The sequence below is a fragment of the Rissa tridactyla genome, chromosome 1 (genome assembly GCF_028500815.1).
Source record: "Rissa tridactyla isolate bRisTri1 chromosome 1, bRisTri1.patW.cur.20221130, whole genome shotgun sequence".
Classification (NCBI taxonomy): Eukaryota; Metazoa; Chordata; class Aves; order Charadriiformes; family Laridae; genus Rissa; species Rissa tridactyla.
Window position 1 is genome coordinate 88,384,215 of NC_071466.1, and position 25,615 is coordinate 88,409,829.

Sequence of the window (25,615 nt, forward strand, 5' to 3'; positions counted from 1 at the left end):
ATAGGGCAGGCTTGATTTCCTCCTCCAGTAAGAGTCAAGGACATAGACATCACCTCCAGGACAACCGGGAACTCAGGTGAGACAGAAGGGCATTTCTCCTCCCTCCTGCAGGACACCGTGACTATGATGCCTGTTGCAGTTTGTGGCTGAATACCACAGTCTATTCCTGAGAAAGCGCTTTGCGCATTTGCCAGGCAGATGGTGACTGCTACAGTTAAGAGTGATGATTCCAGTTAGGCTATTTCCACAGATGTTTGTGGGCAATGCGAAATATGTTGTACTTTTCATGAGATTTTTCTATTACCCAGTAAAAACTGCCTTAACTGGGTGCAGGGTGAGAACAGAAATATCTCTTTCAAAGGTTTTAAAGGCTCATCTGCTGTATGGTTCTAGAAAAAACCTATCACTGAGAAATTTCATGTTGGAGCTAGGATGAGGAACATCTGTATTTAGACTCTGTATTTTGAAGTAATTTCTTATGATTTGGTATGAAGTGTTTGCGTTAGTGAAGGGCTGTCCATCACTAACACATTGCTGCACCTTTAACATCCAGGATTTATAGCTTCCTTTGCTACTTTTTATGCCACCAGTGGGACTGCACATATTCTGTGGCATGCCTTCAATTAATTAGTCCTTATCCATCCTATTTGGGGACAGACAGAAGAACTTAATATATTATTACTAACTAATGATCAATTTCTACTTTCTGATGATTAAATTTTCAAAAGTAATTTGAAATATAGATTGTACGTCCTTCACAGGGAGACATCATCAGATGGACTTCATTAATTAATCAGCAACATTCAGTGCATAGCTTGGCTGTGTAGGTGCTAGAGTAAAATAACCATTATTTGAAGTTGTTTTTCATATTTTTCATTGTTTCATAGGAAAATGGCCCAGGGCATATTTTCTCTGTGATGTTAGCTCCATTTATGTCTCAAATTCCATACAGAAGGAAAATGCCTTAACCTTAATGTGTGTTTGTACTTCTGTGTTGAACTGTTAATCTGAATCGCCCAAACTGATTTTGCCTCAAGTTAGTACGGCTTTTTAGACTGTGTGGATGTGGACTGTATCCTTGTTGGTGGTGCAAGTCATGTGTTGGCTTCCCGTAATTCCTCCCTTCCCCATACAACAAGAGAGACAGTCAATTTCTACCAGAATTCATTCTTGGAAAAGAAAAAGTTGTGTCTTATCTTATTGCAGCAAAGTAGGTTGTGTGTTATCACTTTAGAAATGCTTGTGCCCGATGCAGCCACTGGTAGTGCCTTTTATGGGCTCAGCTCTCTGCGTGCTGTCCTGCAGTGCAAAAAAGACAAGCTGACTCTTGCAGTGAAGACCAGCTCCCTACTTCATGCTTCCTCTCATGAGTGAAAAAGTAAGGAACCAAACTAGCTCGCTTGCTTGCTTGCTTCTTTCCTTCCTCCCTTCCTCCCTTCCTTCCCCGCTTCTTTCATCCCTCCCTCCCTCCGTTCCTTCCTTCCTCCCTCCCTCCCTCCCACTTTCCCTCCCTTCCTCCCTCCCTTCCTTCCCTTCCTCCTTTCCCTGTGAGGCTGGAGTAGGCATCCGTACTGTGGTCTCTGTGTTTGGAGGAGCCCAGGGCTGCTACAGCAGAGCTGCCTTGCAGAGGGTGAGGCGTGAAGGCAGCACAGAGTAAGGTCAGACACTTGTGTGTGCGGTCAAAAGAAAGGGCTGAGCTTTACACTATAAAGCATCGTCTCAGATGTTTCATCCCCATGGTCCTTCAGCGTGGAGGACCAGGACCTCAAACTGGCACTGGAATGATGGCTGAAGTTCACACCACGAAAGTCTTTGTTGTTTTGCAAGGGTTCTGTTGCCGCAGAATGGTTCAGGGCCATTTCTAGGGAAGCGGTTAGGTAAAGCTCTCTCCTGCCCCTGAAATTCCACTTGCTGGCGGGGAACCTCTGCACCTGGCCGTGAAATTCGTACTGCTGATTTTTCATCGTGTACTGTTGTTGAAAGTCAGATTGTTAGGGGCAAAAATTAATATGAACAGAAACATACTGACTAAACAAAAAGCTTGGAATTAGAAGATGCGAATTTTAGCCCTGGCTCTAGAGTACTTATAATCAAATAAATAAGTTACTTTGTGACAGTGATAAAGACAGCCTCATGGAGATGGCAGAGATCACACTGACAGAAAAGACTAGCATCATGCGTAACCCCAAGAGGGAAGAGTGAATGTCATGATGAGATGTGTGCTGCAGAGAACAGTTTTTAAACCCTGGAAACGACTGCTTCTTAAAGCAGTCACTGGAACAACACCAGGAGAAACAAGTCTTGAATTATCCTGATCCAGGACTGAATTCAGAATGTTACTGCTAAATAGCCACAAAACAATAATTATCACAATACACTCAGATTTAGCCCTTTTCCCACAATAACGCAGGACTACATAAAGATCAATAAACTACTTTCAAGAGATGAAAAGGAACAGGCAAAAGAAAAAAAATCATATGTGGCATGACATGGAGATTGCCTAAATATAATATATTGGAACCTCAGAATAAATATAGTTCATTTATGGAGAAAGAAAACTTGGAAAAGAACTCCAGAGAAGTCTTCAAAATTAAACATCAGGGTAAGGGGGATTACTAGGAGTTAAAAGACCTAAAATGAATATCACATTCAAATGGAAAAAGAACATAAACAAGTTAAATGTAAAATTAATAAGGCAGGAAAAAAAAAAGACTTTGGGGAACAATTTTCTAAAGGCATAAAAATTAAAAATATACTTATTTGTCAAACATATTAGGAAGCCTGCCAGAAAGACTGTGGGGCCAATAGATGATCATGGTTTAATAGGGGTTCTCACAGGGCAAAAATGCAGAAAAATTAAACCAATTCTTTTCAGTGAGCGTCATCACCAGGAAGACATTGAAACCAGAGGGCTTTGTGTTACGTGGTTCTTAGTTTAAAACAGACTTTCTCAAACAAAGGTGTCAAAAGAATAAGATTTAGAAGAAATAGATGCAGACAAATTACCAGACCCAGGTCCTATTTACTTGGGAGCCCTAAGGGAACATAAATATGCAAATGAAAACTTTCAGCTATGCTATGGGGTCTATTGATAAGATCAGTTGTGGTACTCCATGAGAGTGAAATGGCAAATATAAATTTACCTTTTAAAAAGCATTTAAGTGGAATGTGGAATTCAGAAGGCTTAAGACAATCTATAAATTTATTAGTGTGTGAACTATTAGAAGCCATCCTAGGACTAATAGACAAAAGGGTAAGTACAATATAATGAGGAAGAAACAACACAGCTTTTGAAAGGGGATTAAGTACCTTGCAAATCTATTAGAGTTGTTTGATCATCACTGAATATACAGAAGTGATCCAGTGGATACTCTGACAAAAAGCTTTTGACAAGGTCCTTTGCTGAAGGCTCTTGCAGAAATTAAGCTGTGGTAGGTCCTCTGCATATTAATAACTGTTTAAAAGGTAGGAAATGGAAAATAGGAATAAATGATCAAGGGAGGAAGGCAACAATGGAATTCCTTAGGCATCTGTGCTGATGTCTTTACTGTTAAATATACTAATAAATTATATACATTATATAATTAAAGTGTTTGTGTGTCTGCATGTATAATATACATGTATGTGTACTCATATCTATATTTTAATCGACAGATGACAACACGACACAAAATTTGTGTTCTCTATCTGCATATACAAAGTAAAGCACACAGGAAAACCTATCCTAGCTATACACCCACAGTGAGAAGGTCTAAATCAGCATTACATTACCATGCAAGACAGAGAGCTCCAAATCACTGGAAATTGTTCCGTAAACACATTGGCTTGGTGCTCAAGACTGTTCAAAAAAAGCAGACAGAACATTAGGAACCATTAGGGGGAAAAAAGGGATGTTTACTGTTCTGACTTTTATATCACTGTGAATAATCATAGTTCATCTACACCTGAGTATGTTTGTGGAGGGCTGAGCATCACTCCCTGCATTTAAACAAAAGTGTAATGTAATTATAAAAGCATTATATCTCTCTCTCTCGATAGATATGTACTGTATGTGTGATTTATATAAGGTGGAAAGGATGGCTAGGGTACAGAGCAACTCCTATACAAGGAGACATTAAATAGCCATGTATGCTTCAGGTAGGAAGGGAGAGGGTTGAGAGAACAGAGACGTCATCAGGCAGCAAGTTTCAGACAGGCATTTTTTCATTCAGGGCAGAATTAGCCTTAGAACTCACTGGTATTTGTGGGGGCCAAAAATATAGGTGGGTCCAAATAGCGACTGTGAAACGGGTATATGGAAAAATGTCAATTGGAAGCTGTGGCTACGGCCTCTGGCTGAGAAAAGGCAAAAGCATGGTCCCAGAGCAGTATAATTCCATTGACTAGCACTGCTATGGTCTTGCCCCATCCAAAATCAGGTGTCCATCTGCCCCTGCCACACAACCCTGTTGTGCTGGCATCAGCATACACTTGATGCTGTGAGGAGCTGTTTCAGGTCTCTGAAACGAAGGACAATTAATCTCTTAGTTGTAGGGTTACTTTTTTGTCATCTTTGTGCTGGTATATGTCAATGCCAGGACAGAGTGGCGAGCAGGACTACGTTGTTGGGGAGCAGGGTGGTGTTCTGGTTTATATCGTCTTAGTCTGCCGTATAACTGCACCCTGAGCTGGGAGAAGGACGTGGAGGAAGTCACTCTGTCTGTTCTTACACTTCTTGCCTAGGCACTTTGCACAGGCTGTTATCACCAGCAGGCCGGATGGGGTTCAGTTCGGCTTGCTTATGTTCTTATGGCTTGTGTCACGTTTGTTGGTACGTCTCTGTTAGGTTTACCTTCTGAGGAGGCGAGTCAGACTTTTCGCATCTTGGAGAGATAGCTGCAAGGCTTCCTCGAGCACAGGTAAATTAATTCTAGGACAGGCTTTCTTTTTTCAGGTGGTACTTTTGCCTCATCTAGGTTAACTGGGGCCAGAAGTGACACGAACCTGAAGGTGCTCTTACGTTCTTGTCTAAATATAAGGCTATACACTGCAGTGTTACCTTTCATGGCCCTGGTTCTATTAAGGGTGAGATAACACGTTTTGGGTCAGATCTGGCTGGTCTTGGCAGTCATGTCTCCAAACTGTTACTTCATATCTTGGATCCTCTCTCCCCTGAGAGCGCCATTCCTGCTTGCTTTGTCCCTGAGTGGGACACAACAGACCTGCATGAGTCTGCTCAGGAGTAGAACCTATCTTACCTAAACCAAGCTCCAGGCTACAAAGGCATGTGCCAAGCAGGCAATGGTGGATCCAGCCTTACTTATCGCCTCATTTGTGTCCCAAAAGAGCGTAATCTTACAGAGAACACCCAGCAGGTAGATATGATTTGTAGGAGCATTGATGGCTAATTGGTGGCTTATGATAAATGCATTTGGGAAGAAACCACACACTTTACATACAGGTATATCTTCAATTAAAAAAAAAAGGTGTGAATGCATCGAAGAGCTGCTTGTTGCAAACTATTCTCTCATCTCTTCTGAGAGCCAGGAAAATTCAGAAACCCTCTGCAATTTCTAGCTTGCAAAATTAAATAAATAAATAAAAGTGTTAATTGAAAAGACAGTTAACAGTAACTGTCTTGGTATCATTTAAGTATTGTGATCTTCTTAGAAAGGCTAACATCTCTGAGAGGAAATACTGCTGCTTTGCATGAAATATAGTGGTTTAACACCAACATCAGCACTCTATCTGTGTTAGAGCCAAAATATTAATTTCCCAACCTTTGGAATATCACAATCTTGCATCATTATGTAGTATTCAATGCAATAAGGATCAGCTTTTCAATAATAGACAAGTTTTAAACAGACTGAGAGAGGAAACGAGTGTTTGCACAGACCACTAGATTTGTCTGAAACCATGTGCACCTATTTCTGGTCCTTTGTTTCCATAAATAATGGATTGACAGCTTCATGGTTTCCAGAGGATCCATGGTACATATAAATGTCAGACAAATAAATTCCAGCATTCCATTTCTTTTTCATGAGTAGCTCAGTGTAAGGTTTTTATGGTTCTAAATAAAACTCATAATTTAATTTGCCTGGTGCTTTAAATGAGTCTGAGGGTACTGTGACAAAAAAGGGGAAAAAAAGGAAAAAAAAGTTGAGTCTCATAATCCCTCCTGAACAATTACAGTTGCTGCATGTTTAACAGAAGGTTTCCTGAGTAAGACACGTTTATTTGGTGGAAATATTTAGCTGATTTCTATTATTTACTGGATCTTATACCAAGCCCAAGTGACTGCTTTAATACAGGAATGTATTTTTTCTGACTGCTGAGTGTGGAGAGATAAGGACGCTAAGCTTGAATGTTGCTCCCAGAACAGAAGCCAGGTTATAAGGCACGCTAGGAGGAAGGATAAAGCAGGAACCAAGATAACATCATCTTGTCATCGTGCACTAGTAATCTTCGGGAAGTAGTTTTCTCTTTCTGATCCACTCCCCGCAACTGCTTTCCAGTGGAGGTGTGGACTCCAAGTTGACAGCAAAAGTCTGAATGAAAACAGACATGTTTTCCTTATCTTTCCTGGAATCCTTTGAAGGGAAATATGGATTTGTGATAGCCCGTGCACTTGAGGTACTTCTTCATACTTTTTAAATACTAATTTTTAATGATTAAATAAGATGGCTGGCTTTCTATGGAACCTCCTGGCAAGTGGGGAGAGGGATGTGGTAGCCTGTTCAGGGAAGAAGACAGCAGGGCTGGCAGGTCACTGGCCAGGGCCGGGCTCCCTCAGGGAGGCCAACGCAGTGGAGATGTGGAACGAGCAGACAGATCTCAGAAATAACGGAAACTTTCTGGGGACCGAGGGGCTGTGCAGTGGTCGGGGCACTTCAGAGAGTCACTGAGTTTGCCGAAACTTGTCCTATAAACAGAGATACCACGGACAGGGAGAGACTGGATTGTAAACTTTCATTTGCACTCAGAGATAGTGGCTTTAGGGTTTTTTTCTGTTAAAAAAATCACATTTCTGCTCTAACAAAATGCAGCCTTTTTTTTTTTTCTTTTTTTTTTTTTTTCTTCTCCTAGCTGAAAAGTCTTTTCACCCGTTTTGGGGAGCTCACTTTAAGGAGATGATCTACATAGATCCTCCTCAGAGCTCCAGCTGACTTGGAGGTCCTTCACATACTCATCTTGGCATGTTACAAATCGCTGTGCTAGCTGGCATTACTAGTTACATCTCATAGTTAACACACAGGTCTAGTAGTTACAACTGATTAGTGAACACTAGAAAGGAGACATGCAAGGTTATGAAATCCAGTTGCGATCCATGGGTTTGGGTGGTTCCATGCAGTGCAGGATCTATGAGTGCTTGGAAGAATTGGGCCTGTACAAAGCAGAAGAATTGTTTCAAATCCTGTGAGAGAGGCAGGGTTTTAGTAGGGAATCATGATCTTAGGAGTCTCCTTCCTTTTTTGGGAAATGTTTGCTCTGAGCACATCCTTAATGCAGAGAACTCATGGCATGTTCTGCAAATGGCCACAGAGAGAAGGTCTCTTGTTTTCTTCTTTGCCTCTTCATGTACCCAAAAAAGGAAGTTTTGGGATGGAGTAAGGCTAATGGTGAGATATTGCCATGCTTCTTGTAGACCAAGAGTTCAGAAGTGAAGCCCTCTCTGTGAAATTCAGAAAGGACATTTAGAAAAGGAAACTAACCAACTTTTTATGTACACACAGAAATGTTCCACAGAGCAAAACTGGCTATGCACCATCTGCTTTTGATTTTTGGACAAAACTCTCAGTACTGCCTAGCATTCCTAAACCCAGGCCCTCTGAGACTTCACTTATAAAAGCAAATAAAACTAACTTTCAGTGTGAAACATCCTCTCCTTTATAAATTATTTGTAGCCCAACACATTTCCATGAAGACTAAAAATGGGTCTTCTCCCCATGTCTCAAAATGAGCTCCAGTGCTACCCACAATAAAGTTTGTGATGACACCATCTTTGGCATTCTGGCATATTGCTCATGTAACAAAGGCACAGCTTATTTCTAGTAAATTTATTATAGAGATTCTTTTATTACTGCTGGCAGCACTTTCATCTGAGTTGTATCAGTGGACAAACATCTACAAGTACCTCTTATGTGGTGAGAGGAACAAGAGCCATCTAACATGTCTGTGAGCCTTAAGACAGACGCGACCAAAGTCGGAAACTGTAGCTTAGAGTTAAAGGAAAATATTGTCTAAGAACTTTCTAAAAGCTGACACTGGTGAACTAGAGTGGTGTTTGCCATCCTGTCTTGTGCAGCGCTGATTGATTCACTAACAGATACTAGACCTGCACGAGTTGCTCGGTGTGGATTAAACACATAAGTTAAAGGAAGTTTTGAATCTGGGGCCTCTTACAATTCTGTCAAGGTTGAGTTGGTGACAGTAATAGCTGGGTGGTTTTGGCATTTTCTGTATCCTCTTTTAAACAATACCTTTATTATAAATATTTTATATAACACATAACATAAAAATAATGGGTACTTTGTCTCCAGTACTTAGCAATGATGGCTCTCCAAGAGAGACAGGTGAATATTTGGCCTGCTAATGAGAAGGTGGCTGCTTTCAGAACATACCTTGTACTTCCTATCTTTTCTCTCTCTTTTTATTGTATTATCTTATTAATCAGATGCATGTTTTGCATGATTCCCAAAGTCATTACTGATTTGCATTTTGTATTTTCTTTGTCTCTGGAGTTTAGGGTTCTTGGGCTAAAGTTTGATGTACTAAGCATTTGCAGGAATAAACAAAGACAAAAGCAAAACTGATGTAACAGTAGCTGAGTAAAAAAACCCGCTATCCAGGAGGTAACTCAGAACTTCAATGCATTAAAATTGAGAGCTTTCCAAGTGAGAGGTAGAAACCTAACCCAACTTTGGTGCACAAGTTTATATAAATTAATACAGTATTTTAAAGAAGTGATAACAAGTTTAAGAAAGAGGTTTTGGTAACTCTGGAAATAATTTATATGGGGGTTGTGGAAGAAATGGATATAGAGGTAGCACAGTAAGTGTGAGGGTGATAGACCACAATCAAAGCATAAGAAAAAAGTGTATCCAACCAAAAAATACCTAACTATTGTGGAATTCACTATGAATGCTATCAGTATAAGAAATGCCGTTTAATACTCTTGGTAAATACTAAACTAACATTGCATTAGGTGCTGACAGAAGAAATGGGTAAAAAAGCGTCTGTTATCTTTTCTGGAGAATCTCCTGCAATGAACTATTGAAAAATTCTTAAGCATTTGTGGGTTTTTTGCTGTGGAAGTATGTGTCAGCTGAATTTGTGCTAAGACTTGAAGGTTTATGCTGACCCATAAATCATACTCCGATCCGATTAAAAAGAAAAGTTAAATAGACTTCAATTATCTAGTGAGGGATGAAGAGGAAAATAGGGTTTTCCCTTTTTCCAGTCTTCTATTCAGATTGAAAACTGTCTTCACACGCTAAAGACATTAGTGTGATTGTACCAAAATGTTTACAAAGCCAACTTCTCCCTAGCACCCTGAACTATAACTTACTTATCCCAAAAGGGATAGTGGAAATCTAAAGAATTATGTGATGGCACAGCACAGAAAATGGATGCTGTCTAGACTACGTTGTCCTCAGTTGGAGAAAAACTAGAGTTGGTGTTTTCCTCTATTATGGCCATAGGAAAGGAAGCAAAACCATCCAGAGATGCTCAGAGGTCTGTAAACAGATGTTTTCAATGGTGGTTCAGGCCTGGACCTTTGGAAAGATACTTGAGCCATAACATGAAGAATCAAGACCAAAGCTGAGAAATGTTGAAAGCTGGACTAATTTTCACCTCCTTGTTGTAATTTCATGGAGACGATGTTTCAGTGACATGTTGAATAATCACCCAAACTCACAGGCTATTGGACAACCTAAAGGAGACCTTAGCGGTCAGGCTACAGAGATTCAAAGGTGCTACATGCATGTTTTACAAACTGCTAGATGACTGTGTGTTAATAAAGCCATCAAAATGCTATTATTATTATTGTTGATGTTATTTGTAGAGACCACATAATGTGCTACTTTGTGTCAGGTAGCTGCTGTTGAAGAGCGATTTCAGAAAGATTATGCCCCGAAGGTACATTTAACAGCAATGCAGTGTATTATATCCCCTAAAAATAATACAGGGAAGACCAAAATTAAGGCAAGTAGAGCAGGATGTGATTGCTGTGTAGAAAGCGCTCTGCAGAGCAAGGGCTCACACAATGCCAACCCTTCCCAAGGCAAACTTTATTACTGCAAGTGGTGTCTCTCAGGGAGCAGAGTGGTGAATAGCAGCTGAGGCTGGTGAGGGTGAGATTCTTGCTGGTGCTTGGCAGGATCAAGCCTCAGGCTTGTGGCGGTGTTGTGAGCTGCAGCGTCTCAGATCACTGCTGGGGGCTACTGTCACATTGCTGTACAGGGTGCCGCCGCTGGGCGAGTGGGGTGGAGGGGGTGAAATCCTTCCATTTAATAAGCTTGTTTGACATCAGCGATTATCAGCTGCCCGCTGTCTGTGAAGCGTTTCCTCTCCGTCGGCAGCTGGGGTGGTGCTTTCCCGGCTTGCTGCAGTGCCATGATTAGATTGCTGTCTCCAGCCCAGCTAGCGCTGAGATGCTGCAGGCTGAATGATAACTATGGCAGACAGAAAGGGTTATTCCTAAAGTGCTCCCGAGAGTCTTGTTGATTTATTTATTTATTTCCCCCCTCACTGCTCGCTGGTAAGAGGCTTATAACGGGTGCAGCTTCAACAATCACTCTAGGTCAAGCTGCATTAGCCCTAGTGCTAAACTTCTAAAAGATTCAGATTTATGAATTCAATTATGGGAGTTTACAGCCTGCTTAGCTTTGTTGTTGCTGTTATTATTGTTATTTATTCCTGTCTGTGTTTAGCTGCACTCCAACCCATTTCAGGGCAATTAGGGAGTTTGCCTTTGATAATGTTTAGGCTGAACAATATGATAACAGGACTGCAACATAAACCTTTCCTTCTGTCCTTCCCCCACCTGACAGCTGCTGGTGTGAGCCTATGGGCCCTGCATGTTTCGGTATCCTTATTTTTTAGCAGCTTTGGCTGCATTATATAACTTTATTCTTTTTTTTTTTCAAATAATTCTGACACTAAACAGCAAAGAAAGCATTTGTTTTATCTAATTGTTATGTTGACGTTATAAAACAGATTTTGCCAGAAACAAGATAAGAACCTCTACACTTATTCTTTTGAAATACTGTGGTTTGTTTCCCCTTCCAAACTCATAATTTGGTGGCTTAGGACTGACTCATGATTTTCATACGCTTGGGACTGGCAAGAGAGACTATGTCTGTACAAAGGGCAGAGAAACAGATAATCAGATTTGCGATGTGTGCAGAAAAAGTCTGTAACATTTAAGATCTTTAGCAAAATACCCCAGGAGTCCAAGCAAGTTACAGTAAGCAAATTATCGTGGAACAAATTATCTGATATCTAATTGAATTTCCTGCCATGGCTCCCATCAATCTTGTCTGCTGAAGACTACCTGTAGTGTGTTCTGCACTCGATAACAATTACAGCTGGTGATTAATTGTCAGACATAAAGCAGCTGAAAGAGTATATATGGAGGCGTATTATAGACAATATTGCTAAGTTTTTCTTGTTGCGGGTCTGAATGTTACCAAACAGTCGTGTAAACTATTAGTGTTCAAGTCAGAGAACATTTTTAATCTGTCAGGAAAGCCACATTAAGGAAATTTAGGTAATGACGGCCTACTGTTAGGGGAAGGAAACAGTTGGGTTTTTTTCAGTTTTTCATATTTTATATGGCATAAACCTTTTCCTCCCCTTGGCCCCCCTTTCCATTATGAGTATTTCTAAATTGCCACTCTGATGTTTTCTAACTCACTGAGATCTGTTCTTGATGACATCTCCTGCCTTCTTGGTCAAAATACTCTATAGCTACCTAATGAAATTCACTGTGTACTCAGTTCCAACTTTGTGTGAGTTAGTTCAGAGAAAACTAGGACTGCACCTAAATTTCTCTCCCAAATTAGAAACAGTGGGTTGAAATTGAAAGGTTGGAGGTACATTGTCCTTCCCTTTTGCAATTTTTCATCCTTTTTTTATTTTGAATAAGAGGATAACAACAAATCCAAAGAACAAACTGGCTAAACCTTTTCTGTGTTCCCTTCCATATTCATCTATAACCCCGTGAATTATGAACCATCTGATGAGAGATTATTTTCTTCTGAGATCTCCTTGATGGAATCACGCAACTTGGATACGTCAGACCAATATGCTGACTAACACGAGACAAGACTTAGTAGGATGGACAATCACATACTAATGTGCCTGAACAACTCTGAGATAGAAGGTGATTCACCTATTGCAATCCTGGAGAGCTGGCAGCTAGGATATAACCATCTGCTTCTTTTTGCATAGAGAAGCACAAAAGTTCAGAGGATTTCTTGGGCAAAGCTTTTCTTTAGTCTTATGGAACTAAACACTTAACGGATGAAACACAGTGGAGAGAAAGGCAATTTAGGATAGGCGAAATACCACATACCATTTTTCTGAAAAGATGTGTAGAGTTCATAGAAGAATTGTACTCATTTTTAGCTGTTTTGGTAAATAAAACATGAGAGAATGGAAAGAAAGACGGTTTGGAGTGTTTCACTAAATAAGCAGCGAAAAGTTTACGGGAGTATATAGTCATAAGTTGCATCCTCTCTTCAACCCGGGTTTCCCTAGTTCTCTATGGTAACGTGAAGGTGGCAGTATTGTTGACACAGGCATTTGGTAGTTTTGAGCAGCTACACACCAAAGAGCCTCAAGTAAAATTAACATCACTGTTTAAGTGCTTCATCTTCCTTGAGAAATCAGCTCCATTTACAGAAAAGCAGAGTCCTTTCTCTTTGGTATGGTTGTAATGCAGGGGCTGGTGGAGTTCCATGGTTTCACCCTACAGATTCTGTTGTTAATATTTATTTAGATTTACTTTCGATTGAATAGTTGTTCAGCAATAGTTCTCTGAAGCAGAATGAAAACAATCTTCTCACAGTTCTCGGAGAGCACTGTTTTTACATATGGCAATCAGCTTGCACCAATTATTTGAAAATGTCCCTATTTTCAGAACCAGTATGGTTAAAACAGTGTGATTACCACGACCATCAGCACTGCTAACAAGCAATGACTCCAGCATCTCCAGCACACCAGTCCTTGCACTGTAAGTTGTAGATCAAGTTTAGCTAAGGTTCGTCTGATACAATATATTACAAGTCCAAGAGAGTACACTTTCAAATGCAGTCTTGTGTTTCATTTACAATCAGCTCCCAGACCTCAGGAGATTCAACTGCACGTCAGTTACCTCTGCTGGATCTCCATTGCAGGTTTGTTGTTTTTTTATCTTGAAGCACAATTTAGGTGAAACGTCTTAGGTAAAACACCTTAAAAAAAAATTTAAAAATTTTTTCCTGAACAGCTGTTAGAAACAAAGAGTGAGTTTGGGAACTAGTACCAGTTGCATAAGATATCTCTTCAACAAAAGATAAGTCGTTATCTTCCTACTAAATCAAAATTCAGTATTATTCCTTGCAAGACATTATTTCCTTAAGATGTTTCTTCATTTTTAAGGCTGACATATCTTGACACGATGGCAGCTGATGATAGGATTAAGAAGGACTAGTCAAGACAGCCTAACATTTGAATAAAGCTTTGACAGGGAGCCTGTCCCCCCTGCATGCTGATATTGCACAAGCCATGTTCTTGCATATTATGTTACGAAATAGCATTTTTATTACATTTCTGATAAATATAACAATAAAAGACAGGCTAGGTATTATTTAGTGCTTCTTCTTAGCAGCTGCTCTTCACGGGGTTTCAGCTGAAACATGTTCATCCTGCTGGTAGGGAAGCAGGCCCTGTTTCTGCATGGGGGAGATCACAGTTTCAGCCTGCTGCCTTCCAGAAATAGCAGGGAAATTCGTCAAGGTTTTCTGTACATTCTCTCCTTTTCTCCTACAGACAAACCCATGCAGTCTTCTAAGGGTAGTGAGAGATGCCAAAATGAACAGGGTGACGTAATGGTCTGTGATGCTGGGGTGAGGTGGGACTGACTTTCCATCTCCTTACGGCAGCACACCGTCTGCTTCTGACATGGTAGACCTGTAAACCGAGCCCAGTCACCATCGTATGGTCAAACACCACAGCATCTGTAGGGTATCTGATGACACACAGGCGGCCAGTTGTAAAGGATATCAAGATCTCTGCTGTCTTACAGGAGAAATGACCGAAAATAGAGTATGTTTGTTCCTAGGTAAGTATGTTTGTTCCTAGGTACACGGCACAGGGGACACTGAACGGAGATGGTGAAGGCTCTGAAAATATGAAGATTATATCTCCTATTGGAAAATATCTCCTCACAGGACTATTTGGAATTCCACCTGTGGGAGATATAGTTTCAAGCATGAAACTACCTGTGTGCAGAAAATTAAGTCTATGTCAAAGATAAGCTAGGAAATATTATGCTCGTGTGTGTAGTACAGGATGATATTTTCTGTGGGTTTACTTTCAAGGGTATTTTACTGCAAAATAAAATGCGGGTTTGTTTTTGTTGGTTTTTTTTTCCCTTTTTTTTTTTTAAATTGGGATTAGTTAAATGATGAGGCAATGATGTATTAACAGTATCAGACTGGCTTACTTATCTTAATTTCTGCTGAGATCTAATTACACACTCCCGTGTTGGACTTCGCTTGAGTGAAAAATTTCCTTGTGTGCTGTTATGTACAGGGAGTTGTGGTTAAGTGTCAAGTGGAACCTAAATCAAAGTAATAATCAGGCTTTTTTCTACCTAGTTCTCTGGGTTAGGAAGAGACTCTGATTTCAGTAAATGTAAGAGGCTAAACCTTGGGGACCTTGTGTGGTCTTCCTCAAAATCTCATGTGGAATGCATTCCTCTGCTCCATGTGTATGTCAAAATGTGTGGGGACAGGTAGCATTGTCCAGCACAGTGGCTCCTCAATAAGTACTGTGCAAGGTAGTGAATTTGAACAGGGTGGGCTTGCACTGACTGAAGGTCAAGTGAGGTTAGGAACAAGCAAGCCCTAGTTTTCTTGCTGCCCCTAAACTCATGGACTTCATTAACACAATGCAATGAGGGTGAGGGGCCTTATCTTCTAGGAACCTCAATTTAAATGGGAGCATCACATAGAGGTGTTACTGGACTTGAAGCAAGAGGTAGTTTGAATGTCCGAGAGCTTCAGGAATATCTGAAGTTAATGTCAGGCTGGCCACTTACCTGAGAGGCCAGTGTTTCTTCTCCCTAAGCATTATCACAGGCAGTTAAAACAGAACTCCACAGTATATCATTGTAAGGGGGGAGTAAGGGAGACGGATCCTCAGCTGTTATCCAACCCGTGGTGAGGTGAGAATCCTATGTACGACATAAGCAAGGTCTGAGGTATGAAGATGTGAAGTGCTCAGGACACTGCCCCAAATATTTTACTGCAACATCTTAGCATTTGCATTGCTTTCTAAAATGCCTTTGTGTATTTTTTCGAAGTTATCATTAGAAGATGCAAATTTTATATAGATTTAACTATAAAGCATATTGTCGTTTATTATTTGAATTATCATAATAGCAGATGTTTTCCATGCTGTGGTGGCAGTGCAGATTTTATGTCCTTAACACATACCAAGGTGGCCATAAATATTTGTACAGCTATACTGTTGTTCCTATGCAGCTGAGGAATCCAAAGACTAAATTTATTCTTCATTATCAATGGAGACTGTATTTGTAATAGTTCACAGCTAAATTAGTGGGCCAAACAGTAGCTGTATGCAGCGCTGGGTTGTTTGCTGGGTTGTGGATTACTTTAGAAACAATTTATGAAAGACAGATGATTTATCCAACAGCGGATGACAAGTGCAGACTTACCAGCTTACTTCTAAAATATTTATCAAATATACCTGTGGTGAAGGTATGTTCTCAAAGAACCAACTCCTTCTGTAATTATAGGATTTACGCTTCTATTTGCAGCTTGGTATTTTGGCTCTGCTAAATTTGCCCATGGTTTAATGTTGCCACCATTCACCATAATATCTGAGCAATTTTCAGACAATAAAAGACAATGATAAATTCCTGAAAACGGGAACATTTGCAGGTTGTTGCATTACAAATAGGAACTTGCTTTACTTTAAATTACTCCTCAGTAGCCTTTTAGATGAAATTCCTAAATCCTCAAGGATCCACGTGCTGAAGGCTCAGAGCTGTTGACTAGGAGGGCTGGTTAGAGTTCCTGTCCCTGTTTGACTCAAGAAGTTTGTTTTTCCTTTGCTGGTAGGGGTTAAACATTTGCAAAATGAAATGATGTAGATGTCATTTGAGATACGTTTAAAAGATTTTCCAGTAAAAAGATTATGAGTGAGCTTACTGATGGTAAGACTCTAGGTTTGTCTAACTTCTCTGGAAGTTCTGTTTGCAAACAGCTGTAAAGTTTAGTCCTGACCTCTCAATGCTTTCATTTTAGGTTCAGCATGAACCCTGACAAGCCTAAGTGATTTGAGGTTTGCAGCTGCAACAGTGCAGCAAAAAAACCCCCTAACTGAACTTCGTGAGAATGTTATCCTGCAACAAATCACACACAGAATGATGAGATATATGTAAGTAACCAAGACACCAATAAAAAAAAATAAATTACTGCTGCCAGAATATTGTTTTCAAATGTTTGTGTGCAAGCTGGGAGGCAAAGAAACAGGTCTCAAATGACAAGAGTTTTTTTCCTACCACTATTCTGGAATAGAAAATAACGAAAACTAAACAAAAAACCAAACCCCCTGTATTGAATAAGACTAAAGTTGCTGTCAAAGAAGTGCTATTCAGAAATCAGAAAGGAAAGAAAATCCATCTGGAAGAGCTGTGCTGTAAAAGACGTGTTTGTAAGCAGAATTTTCAGGGTAAGTTCATACTTGTGTGTGTTTTTAAGGTAGAATATAGAACAGAAATCTGCAGCACCAGGAAGCTATAATGCTTTCTTACCCATATTGTAGTTGTGTTAAAAGTCTGAGTCAGAAGTTGTTGCAAACCTGAAAGTTAAGGCTACTTCCTGTCCTGAAGAAATTTGGCAGGTTAGAAATTATTTTAAGATTAGATAAAAGACATGGTCTTTTATTGAATGTTTCCAGCTTCAGGAGAATATTTTGAATGCTTCTTAGGTATATTAAGACCAACACAACTAAAAGTACAGGAAAGTATGGGATGTCTTTGCTTTCCCGTTACATCTGGGGTTACATCTGCACAGTGTCTCAGGTATAACTGTGCATTGTGTAAACTGCATTTCTTAAAAGTACGTCAGCGAGTCAGTATTGAACTGCTTCCCATTGACCACAAAATCCACTAAGTTTCATCTAGCTAAGAAAGGATGTCTGCTTCCTTGACAAAGACATTTCTTGTTTGCATGAGGCATCGCTTTTAGCCTCTTAATCTTTAGGTGACTCTAGGGAGGCAAAGTGGTGTTCTGCGTCAATAACCCTTCACATTAAATATCTATGAAGAGTGGTTCTCTGTACCTGAGGTGTTTGTTCCTGCTACAAATACTCTTTAGCTTTTCTGTCCTTGACTCAAATCTCAAGGTCCTTCAGTTGGCCCTCTGCTCATCTTTGCCCAGATGTAGATGTTACGGTTAACATTTCCAAAATTATGGTTCTGTAATAGGGCTTTCATGGAGGTGTGTGTGGGGATGGTGCTTGACTTCATGTTGCCCTCTGACAGTAAGCTCAGGTTTGGTGGATGTGCGATCGAGCCATGCTATAAATGAAAGTGCCGAACTCCTGCATGGGGTTTTTCAAGAGGCATGCTGTGCTACTTAGCAGTGCGAAGTGGAGGCACAACCATGACCCACCACCTGCACTTGGGGAACAAGATGGTAAATGGGGGCTGCTCAAAGAGCAGTAAGGTCAGGTGGAGTGTAGAAGGGTTGCTAGAGAACCAAGAAAATCCGTGATGATTCTAAAGTTTCCCCTATTGCTCTTGGTGCTTATGGCATGCTTATGGTTCCCCTCGGGGTACTTTAGAGGCTAGACAGCAGGGGAAATAAAGGAGATCAATCACCAAGTTACTTTGGAAGGCACTACACTGGGTCAGCATATGCAAAGGCCATATGTCTGAAGGAGTTTCTGAAGGCCTTCTGCAGTTCTAGGAAGAAGCCAGATGCTTTCCCATATCTGTACAAAAGCTACCATGATATATCTTCCTTTCTTAAGATAGCTACATTCTAGTTACCTTCCATTTTAAGAGAACTTGCCTCCACAGTTTTATTCTGGTCTGTTCATATGATAGCTTATGTGAATGACGCTTTCTTCCCATCTCCCTGCCATGACGCCATCACTTTTCTCGTTCTCTCTCTTTGTGTCTTGAAAGAGTATTGGTCTTCAATTCTCTGCCTGTAAAAACCAACTTTATTTGATTTTTGTCTCCGGGGTCTAACAAAGAAGTACTAGTACTACCACAGCAAATGCAGATTATTATTAGCTATAATAACAACATCTAGGTGTTCACATCCATTAAGTGCTACAAGAATAAAATAAAGGCAAAAAATTGTTTTAATGCATTAAAAAAACCAGTGTACAATAATATTTGTTCCTTTTGCTTACTACGCTTTTGATGCTATCCACATTCATGGAAAGGCACTGTCTTGGATCCATTAGATCATGAGCAAAATTTCTGGTTAATTGAGGAGATCTAAGTTTTCACTTATCACTCATCCCAAACAGTCAAAAAAGGAAATGTAGTGGAAGTGGGAGAAACAGGATTAAAATACATACATATTTTCATTTAAGCTTGTAATCAAATGCAAGGTTTTGGTCATGAGTGTTTGGATTGGAATACCAATGAAAGGAGCACTTTTGCTTTAGATCCTTTACTGGACATTGATGCTCGTTAACTAAAAGTCCAACATGGGGAATGTGTTACAAAAGAAGTCTATTCAAATAAATCATCTACAATGGCATACTTCACAATAGGTACTAACAGATAGTATAATGTCACATGTTCAGGAATGTGCAAAGTTATTAGAACAATAGAAGGAAAACATTCAAGGGAATGATGTACAGTCTGTGGACGAGAGATAAAAATAGAACAGCCTTTAACTGGATGTACTTCTTATACATTCCAGTGATGATAATACCTTCATTTAATAGTCAGATGATCTACAATGCTGTACATCTTTAATTTATTACTTACGCATTCCTCAATGCCTTGTTACTTACTCCATTATAAATAATTAGACAAGCAACACTAATGAAGAGTTAAGTAAATTGATTATGCGTAGAAATATTTCATTTTGTTGGATGAAAAATGATTCACAAGCAAAAGAGTGATGAACTGGTTGGCTGTGAGCTTCATGGTCCTAGTCATATCGCCCCTAAAACTGTTGAAGAGCACCCCTTGTGGAAAAAAGTTCTTCTACTTCTGTGTCTGAGCCTGCTATATCGTCTGGGATTTAGATGCTATTTCTCCCACTTTTTTGGCATGGGAATTGTTTACAGTGATTCACATGAATGTGAAGTTATTTGGAAGCTTTAATTTTATTTGAGGTTTTTTCTTACACAAGTGAATGAAAAGTGTTTTTTTTTTCTTTGAAGGCTGGTGCAAATATCTTGTGTAATTCCAGTCAGTGTAGCTTCCTTACTAAGCATCGAAGTATTCTTTTGCAGAGACATTTGAGGAGGAAAAGGTAGTATTTATTTAAGTTTGCACGGGTTGTTCTAGAACTACAGTTTAGATGCCATCCAGTGTACCTATTAAAGAAAACAGTTCATGCTATTTTACACTCATGCAAGTCCACAGAATCCATCTGTACACTACCCTGAGAAGATCATTTCAGCTGAAGAAGAATATGAAGACTTTCTGAGTCAGACTTCGGGAATAGTGCAAGGCACACATAGAGAATGGCTTAAGTGGCAAAACATATACATTTATTTAACCATTTCATTAGGGAGACACCTAAAAAGTTTCATAAATGCACGCGCACACACACAAAGGCATTTCTGTCGTATTTATATTGCATACTTTCATGAAAAGAAATAATTTGTGTGTCCTTATTCTTTCCTAGGGCTGTGTCCTTGAATCTTTGTTGTATATCAGCTTCTCTCCACGCAAACCCACCACAAAGGTGCTGAGACAACACCACTAACTTCCCTTACCAACATTCCACTTGGGTTGCAAAGCACTGTGACGTTTGAGACCGTGTGATGCTGGGTGAGGTACAGGCACATAAAAAATAACAGTCTTGCATTCTAATTAGCAGAAGCTATGAGTGGTGAGGATGACAAGAAAAGGATGAAAGAGCAACACATGTAAAGGATGATGTAGTGAGCAACTGAGTGGTTCCAAATAATTTCCTGGGCTGTGGGAAGTTTTGCAGTTGACTGCTGTTTGATTGATACTAATAAGTATTACAGCAAAACAACCTGAAGAAACAATCCTAGAACAAATTGAAGAAAGAAGAGCTAATAGGTAGAGGACAATTATCCATGATATGCAAAGGAATATTTTATTATGCTACTATCTCCTTGAAAATTGATTGTGCTAAATAAGTTATTGGTTGAAAAATAATGACAGATAGCAATGAATGCTCATACTAAGTACACGCAGGATGGAAGCAGGCCTTAGCAGTTTTGTGTGTCGAGCCTTCGGATCTTCCATGTGACTTGTCAGGAGAGACCCCTAAGAAAATAGTTACTGCTCATGGTAAGGTAGTTGGGGAGCATCAACTGCCTGGGATTTTCCCAACAATGGGAAAATCTCTTACTAGTTAAGCAAATTATAGACAATGCTGCTCCAGTATCTTCTATTCTTTCAAGCTGAGGACTTCACAGCACAGGCAATAACAGATGTTCTTGATCTGTAATTTGACAGTCAACATCACAAGACTACACATCACTTCCACACCAATCCATCTGTTGAGATAAGAATTTGTGCTTCCCGTGGTGCACTGCCTCTGCCATAAGTGACTTCAGGAAATTTCAAACTTCATTTTGAGCCAGACTCAAATCAAAGGGTGGATCAGACCTCCCTGGAGGAGGACTGAAAAGAAGATCCTGTGCTTAACTTTCTTGTGTAATTTTAAGGTTGCTTACCTGCCACCAAAGACTGTACACATCAATAAGTATTTTTGGTCTTAAAGGATGATATGATTCTTGTGTCCAGTCCTGGAAGCAAGAAGAGGTCAACAAATATATAAGAAATATAGAGACCTCCGTGCTAAGTAATCTACAGAATGAATAGGACTGACAATGAGGCAACAGAAGTTGCCTTAAGGATGCTGGCAATGCCTAGGGAAGGAATCTGGATCCTCACTTATGGCATGAGCCTTGTCCATCAAGAGCTTTTTGGAACAGATCCAACCTGGAAGAAAGGTGATTACCATGAAGAAAAGATTCTCCCAGACCGATCCAAAATCAGGCAAGACTGTCATTTTGAGCTTTCTCACAGACAGGAATTATTATAAATAGAAGAATGGCCCAAATTGCAATAAGGACAATTCTGTTTTCATTTTGGTTTGGTTTGTTGGGTTTTTTTTGGGCTTGGTTTTTTTTAGTATATATTAGATTTGCAAGGCCTTCAGTTCAAGTCCCAGTATACATTTATGGTGAAATACTGTCTCAAGTACTCAAACCTAGTATGTAGGATGTTAAGGAGGAATTATTTGTGGCCTTTCTTTTGGTCTGTTCCAAGAAGTACTTAGATTATCATTCCTCTGTGCTTGACATAACCTCATGAAAGTATTTGACAGATACTTCCAAACATAAATTTTATCCCATGTTCTAACAACTACATAAGTATTATACTGGTAAAACTGCCATTGACTTCTACGGGAGCAATGAAATTCTGTGTTTTGAGGAAATCTCAGCTTCAGAATCATATTCATGTGGATTAGAATTTTAAACTCCCAATGACTCATTAAATGCAAAAATCAAACCTTCTCAGAAGCTTTTGAGTTTTTTAGACTCATAGCATGTGCACATATGCTTATGGGGGTGAGCCAAATGCTCTAACTTTTGAATATTTGGAACGATCTTACCCTTGAACTATGGAAAATTTTGACATTTAATTTTCACGTTATTTGAGAAAAAAATAAAGAGGGAAAAGTAAACAGAAACAGAAAAGGAGTATTAGATTTGTCGTGCTGTGTGAAATGCGTGTATGTGCCTAGAATTTTGTGCTGAAAGCATTTGCAAAACCACTGTGGAAATTTCTGTCAGTGACTTTATGCACTTACAGCCTCTTGGAGGCACACAAAGAGCACTGTCACTTAGCAGAAATGTCATGCTTGGTATTCACCAAATACTATTTTACTGTCAACTATAGCTCAGTTTGGTTTATTTATTTTTCTCAAGAAGCCTGGAAAAACTTTCTGTTGGGAATGCATGAGTATGAGAAAGTTTAGCATTGTTAAAGTCAGCCATTTTTGAGTTATATGGAGGTGTATACAGTGTACTGGTATCTTAATTAGTGTAATGTGAGTCAGGGCAGTTGCTGACCTCTGCCAGCAATTCACAGGTGAAACATTTTAGCTGTTTGTCACCCAAAAGACAGGTCAGCCAAGGTAAATCAATTTCATTCTACTCATCCGCAAGCATCCTCCTTTGAAATGACTCTTTCCTCCCGCTCGAGACACATTTTAACCTCATCTATATTTTTTGATTCCTTTGCTAAGTTTTATAGGCGTATTCCCAGATCTGTGTGCCACATGCCACTTATTTTCTCAGCCCTAAAACTGGCAAATGAAGTACAAGCTGAGTCATCATTTCCCTAGGGCCTTAAACAGCTGAAAAAAATGCCTGACCCTTGGTTTTCGGTCTTTTATTTTCCAAAGAACGTGTGGATGTTTGAAGGAAAACAGGCTGCCTTCTAGCTGATTCACTGCTTCCTTGCAAGGAATCTGTTTCCAGCACCACCTACCTGCTGAGGAGTCCTCCCAGACATCTTTGGGCTGGGAATCCCACTGGCTGCCTTTGCTCCCCAGTGGCAACCCCGGTCAGCAGATGGCTGAGCGAACCCGGGCGCTGCTGAACAACATGTGGCTTGTTGGTACGTTAGAGCAGCTCATATGTGGGTGACGGGTCCCAGGTGACAACCTGCAGTTGCAGCTGCCAAAGATTCTCCATCAGGTTCCTTTTGTCTTTGTGCCTGTGGATGGCTCAACTCCTCCCAGTGCAAATGGTCCTCCTTTTTCTCACAAAGAAAGTTCTGTCACTTCTCCCCTTGTTGCTCTTCTTCTTTTCTCTCACTTTCTCATTCTACTTCTTCCTTCTGAAACCTGTGGGTTTTTATACTCTTTTCTAGCTTTTTTCTTCTTTTTTCTATTTTTTTGTTCTGGAAAATCTGGCTTAGATTCTTCGTTGTTTGTTCTTCTCTTCCTCCATGTCGTAGCACCCCTTTCTGATACAAAATGTCACTGTTTATTTTCCGTCTCCCTTTTCTCTCACGTGCACGCATTTCGCTAGGTATTTATTGCTTCTTTCCAGGATTTCATGCCCGCAGAATCAGCTTAATGTTCAGGTCCAGAATAGAGAGCATTTAATGACCTTGCATGCTGCTGTGCAAAACCAGATCGCAGATGCTGGTGTAAGATGTCAGCAAAAGTGACTGAATGCTATAACTTCTTTGGTCACCTCAGGCAAGTCATCTCTCTGCTTTGTTTCATCTCTAAAATGGCTCTAATGATATTTAATGCCTTTTTGATTTATGGATGGAAAACTCGATGCACAATCTGTTGTTGTTGTTGTTATTATTATTATTAATTATCTCCACAGCCTAATTGGACCCTTTAGCTCCTTCCAGTTAAATTACTATCTCAAGATCCTAAAAGTACATATAAGATTATAAATAAAGAGCAATTTGTTGTTGTGAGGCCTACCCTTCACAAGTCTAATGGTTAAAGGGAAGACTACCTTTCTGAGATGTTGCTTTTAAGGCACATAGTTAATATTCAGAGGTCAGCTATGAAACCTGCTAGTTGGTCAGACAAGTTTTTGTTCTGAGAAGGTTTTTTCTAAGTAGTTAGGAAACAACAAAACACATACAAGATATTTGGAATAATAACGCTGACTGAATTCTTTCTGGTATGGTGGTAGTTTGTTTCTCTTTCTAATCCGATGAGATAGAGAGCTGTACCCGAGAGGAATGACCTAGATACAGACTCCAACTGACAAACATTTTTTAAGGGAAAGGAGATCCTGTTCCATGTCAGTGATGGGCATTGAACTGCACTGAAGAACTGAGGGTGTAGTTTGTACAGCAGAGCTAATGAGTTAGACCCCCTCTTGGTCTCTTGGTTTCGCGAATCTTACATTCTTGAATGCACACCTTCAAAGAAGCTATAAAAGGTGGCTTCTGTCTGGATTATTCTACAGGAGCTGTGTATTTGAATGCCCTTAGTCTGCAGACTAATCAGACCTGTGTTACACATATGCCAGGTGAATGGTTCAACCAGTAGGTCACTACCCACTAGGAAGGGAGTCGCCATCGCTTTCAGAAGTCTCCTGAAATGGACACTTAAAGCACCTCAGCTCACACTATTATTTTCAGCTCGGCATCTGAGTTGCATAGAAGCACATCTTAAGGCTGCAAACATGTATCCTTGTCCAGGAGATGGATAGATTTTCATAGAACTCCATCGGTTAGGATTTTTGTCTGAATCCTGGTTTGATCTTAATTTTTAGGTATCTTTCCCCACTCCCTGTGTAACATGTTTAGGTGTCTAGTTTTATTTTTTTTTCAGGATACACTCCTCCTGGATTTGATATCCTGAAAGAAAGAGTGAAGACACTGCACATCATCTTGTCTAAATACCTCTTTTATATTTGGTTCTTTAATCTGAACAACTGAGAATACATCTTAAAGCAGTTTGTTACAAACCTCTTAAAACCCACATCCCACATAGTTCATTAGATGCTGAGTGATGAACACATCGTGCATTTAGCAAAAATGGCTTGTCTAATTAGCAGCTGTAAAAGATAACAAATGGAATGAGCTGTCTCATCTCCTCCAGCCATCTAAACGTACGACAGTGTGTGCCTGTGGTCTCGTGCCTTGTTAGTCCTGTTCAAAACAATTTCTTCAGTGATCAGTGAAGTCAGCAGGAGTGAAGGCAGCTCAGCATCTCGAACGATCATGCTGCCTTTTTAGGTGCTTAGATGTGGCATGCACCCATGTTTGACCCAAATTCTGGAATGAAAGCCCTGCTAGCCACTCCTCTGCTTAACCCCTGCACATACCATTAGAAATAAGGCAGATTTATCAGCGCTCATGAAGCTTCCCGTTAGACTGTTTGTGGCTTTGGGCAGTCCTCCACCTGCCGTTGTGAATGTTAATGCAATAACCCAACCATTACCATTTATCGTACGAACGATAAATCCAATTAAAGAGGAGACAGTGAAAACCACATGCTATGACAATTATCCACGTGAAAAGAGCTTGTGTAATATGTTACTTAAAGAAACCGTGGGATAAAATTAGCAGACCCACATATGTATTTTTGAAGACCCTTCCAGATCACACTTGACTGCACATGAATTGTCAAATACACTGCTATTCATCAAGTAAATATACACATTAATT

At 39.9% G+C, this 25,615-nt stretch overlaps 1 long non-coding RNA gene across 5 annotated transcripts; it reads left to right on the plus strand.

Moving 5' to 3' along the window:
- Window positions 1-1,254: 1,254 nt before the first annotated feature.
- LOC128900866 (uncharacterized) lies at window positions 1,255-24,770 on the plus strand. Of its 5 annotated transcripts, none has more exons than XR_008463375.1 (6): window positions 1,255-1,378; window positions 13,127-13,219; window positions 13,300-13,382; window positions 14,017-14,308; window positions 16,521-16,947; window positions 20,103-24,770. It is a non-coding gene; the product is annotated as an uncharacterized LOC128900866 (long non-coding RNA). The 5 variants fall into 5 exon arrangements; XR_008463376.1 differs by having other exon boundaries at window positions 16,521-16,653; XR_008463378.1 differs by having other exon boundaries at window positions 13,323-13,382.
- Window positions 24,771-25,615: the final 845 nt, after the last annotated feature.